The sequence below is a fragment of the Triticum urartu genome, chromosome 6 (assembly GCF_003073215.2).
Source record: "Triticum urartu cultivar G1812 chromosome 6, Tu2.1, whole genome shotgun sequence".
Classification (NCBI taxonomy): domain Eukaryota; kingdom Viridiplantae; phylum Streptophyta; class Magnoliopsida; order Poales; family Poaceae; genus Triticum; species Triticum urartu.
The window spans coordinates 413,390,854-413,394,287 of record NC_053027.1 but is presented as its reverse complement, the minus strand read 5'-3'; the positions used below and the strand labels follow the sequence as shown (position 1 = coordinate 413,394,287).

Here is a 3,434-nt window from a genome sequence, read left to right as displayed (position 1 = left end):
CCGAGAAGGGCGCCGGGCGCGCCTTCCTATGCGAGGGAGGGAGGCGCCCCAACTGTGGGTGCAGGTCCTGAGGTGGTGCCGCTGGAGACGCTGCCCTCCTGAGGCCCCGGGAGGAGTAGCTGCTTCTTCTTCTTGGGGATGGCCTCAGGAGCCACTACTAGGGAAAAGCCTATACACAGAATTTTACCAGTAGCGCTGTACAAAATCAAGCGCTGCTGCTACTTAGTAGCAGTGCGTGTAAATAAACTGCGCTACTGCTATGACTTTAGCAGTAGCGCGTACTAGCGAAAAGCGCTGCTACTACGTTTGAACTGGACGCACATGGCTAGCCCAACCTAGCAGTAGCGCGTATAATGGCCCAGCGCTACTGCTAATCGCTATAGCTGCAGCGTGTATTCCAGAACGCGCGGTAGCTAACATAGCAGCAGCGCCCTTTCTGGAACGCGCTACTGGTACTTCTGACTTAACCACGCGGTTCGTCCTTCCCCACAGCCACTTCATCCCCCAAATCAACTCCACTCTCGCCGCCGCCGTCGCCCCTCGGCCGCCGCGCGCTCTCCCCACGCCGCCCCGACCCCAGATTCAATGCCCACTACAAGGATACCCCTTATAAAGCAACACATAGTGTACAACATTTTGATTATATGTTGTAAAATTCACAGTAGATACGCATATATAACCATTGTAGGATATGCGTTGTAGACTTGTAGCTCGTGACCCACGTACTAGATTGCAACCGGCCACAACTAAGTAAAGCCCAAATGCACTAACCCAGCCCAGCCCAAGTTAGCTTTCACGATTAGGTCATTCGTTGTCCCCACAGCGGCGCCTATTCCTCTCGAGCCTCCCATGCCGGCCGCCGCCCCTCGTCACCGCTCCCCTGCGACCAACTCCTTTGCACGGCTGCGACCTACCTGCATCCTGATGCGCCGCCGCTCACCACTCCACTGCGATCCTCCGTCCTGGCGCGCCGCACCTCGCCACAACCCTGCGATCCTCCATCCGGGCGCGTCGTCGCTCGTCACCACTCCCCTGCTGCCCTGCATACCGGCGCGCCGCCCCTCGTCATGGCACTCCTACAACCAACGACGAATCTAAGGTACGGCCATGTGCAGTATCAGGCCTGCCCACCAAGTTTTCCCCCAAACCCAAGCCAATCTCATGTACCAACAGCGCATGTTCTTAGCGCGCGATCCGTCCTTGCCGTCATCCAATTCGCAGCTGCTGCCGATGTAACCAGCGGGCCACGCCCAAAATACCTGCCTCACAAATATACTTTGCCAAATTGACTATCCACCTCCATAGTACTATGCATGTAAACGCCGTCCGAATTGGCATGACGAGTCAGAGAGGTAAGCAGGGCAGGACCTGAGCACGCTTACTAATAGGACTGGATGGATACTGCTGCCACAGATCTCATTCTAGGTATGACTACATCTATTTTTTCTTTGTAAAGGCAAGAAGATCAGCAAGGTAGCACCCAATCTGTTCAACTGTTCATTAACGCACGATTAAGCTCGCAAAGTAGCACCCAATCTCAATAGTGATTCGTCCACTTATTAATATTACATGCAAGGTAATGATCGGGCCTCTCTATACTATGCAAATTGATATGCTTGAGCAACAACAAACTGCAGCAATTAATTTAACTAGCATATATTAACTACAAACATATCAGAGATTGTAAATCAAGTTGACTATCATGCACTATATATAAGACTTTTACTATTGTACGTCTTAACTTAGTCTGCATGGCTTGCAGTGCACTTGCTACAACCAGAGTATGTATATGGCTTTGAAACTGAGCAGAATTATTTAATTTGCTTATTAATATTAGTTATTTGTTTATATTTTGCAGATTGGTGCTTCTTTTCCTTTCTAAAATAAAAGTTGATCTTTGAGTTATGTTAGTCAGATATGATTATTATGCCAGACTATATCATCAGCAAGGTGTTTTTAGTACCAAATGATGAATATTTCAACCACTATTTGGCGGTAAGTTAGATGCTTTCCCTTACTTTCCAAAAACAATATAGGTTCTTCTGTTACAGTTGGGAGTTGATGTATTGTTATCTCAGTATGGTGGACAATACAAATTATATTCTATATTCATATGCACTTTCAGACCAGATAAAGCGTAATTGTATTATCTTTTGACTCTCATCGTGGTAACATGGTATCTCGATGTATCATCTTAAAAAAATCATGAGAAATATTTTAATATTAGAAGTTTGCCTTTTCATGGCGAGTTCAGGACACGGTGCTCCTATAGACGTATTTTTGGGGTACTATTCCGCATTAAATGTCAGGAACATGTTCTATTCTGCCTATTGTATGTATGAATGATGGAAATACCAAACAGTTTTGTTTTGCAAATTCCATGCGGGAAGGGAAAGAACAAACTAGATAAAAGGATTAACCTGTGATGTACTACTATTTTTCAGTACTATGTACTCATGAAATACACTCCAAGGAAACAAGCGCCTACAAATTGTCCCTCTAAAATTAAGGTATTCCTGTAGCCATTCCATGATAAATTAGTTACTCTTTTAGCAATTTCAATATAAATTTGCTGGTTTTGCCCAATAAGATGTTCCTAGAAAGCTAGAACAGTATACACACTATCCATTTGCAACCATCCTTTTTTGGGTCCAGAGATTCAACTCTCACTTTTGTTCGTTGCCCACAAAATATTTACTCATCATTATTTGTGCCATTTATAATATTTATGTCACTATGCATCACAAAAAACATATTCTATTGTATTTGCAGCACACAAATTATGTTTGTTTTCAGTTTAAAAGAAAACAAATGTTTACTTGAGCTAATTACCACGTGTACCAGTTAGGTATGTGGCATGCAAGTAGAGGAGAGGATGAACTTGAGAATTACCAATTTTGCTCATATTTGATCTGATAAGGTAAGTTTCTTCATAGCTTTTGTCGATGGATGTGAAAATATATGTGCCATCAAGCATACTTTTATTTTCTATGATCATATCGATGCTTTAAATCTTAGGCCTAATATATTGCAAATTCTAAAGACATACGAATCTTCTTGCGTATGGCTTGTAAATCTAAGAAATTTCCCACCAATCCTTTTTGGTGTCTTCTCCTAACCATACCAGACCAAGGCCACCGTCATGAGAATAAGTGTGCATTGTACAAGGCTTCCGTTGAAGCTAACTATTGATGTCATATTGAAGCTAACTATTTTAGATCACCATAGTAGTTATTCCCAGCTAACAATGTGTAACACAAAATGTTAGACTGTGCATGGGTTCATGAGTAGTATGAATAGTAGAATGACCTTACTAGCCTTTTTTCAATGTTTGAAGAAAATTCTGCGGTTGGTCTTTGCATTGTCGATGAACGATATAATTGTCAATTCTATTGTACGACGATAGGGATTAAATCACAAATCCGATATTCATA

At 43.3% G+C, this 3,434-nt stretch overlaps 1 long non-coding RNA gene across 2 annotated transcripts; it reads left to right on the top strand.

Moving 5' to 3' along the window:
* The first annotated feature begins 773 nt into the window (after positions 1 to 773).
* On the top strand, positions 774 to 3,426 carry LOC125513864. Of its 2 annotated transcripts, none has more exons than XR_007286182.1 (3): positions 774 to 1,995; positions 2,445 to 2,510; positions 2,849 to 3,426. It is a non-coding gene; the product is annotated as an uncharacterized LOC125513864 (long non-coding RNA). The 2 variants fall into 2 exon arrangements; XR_007286181.1 differs by having other exon boundaries at positions 2,845 to 3,426.
* Positions 3,427 to 3,434: the final 8 nt, after the last annotated feature.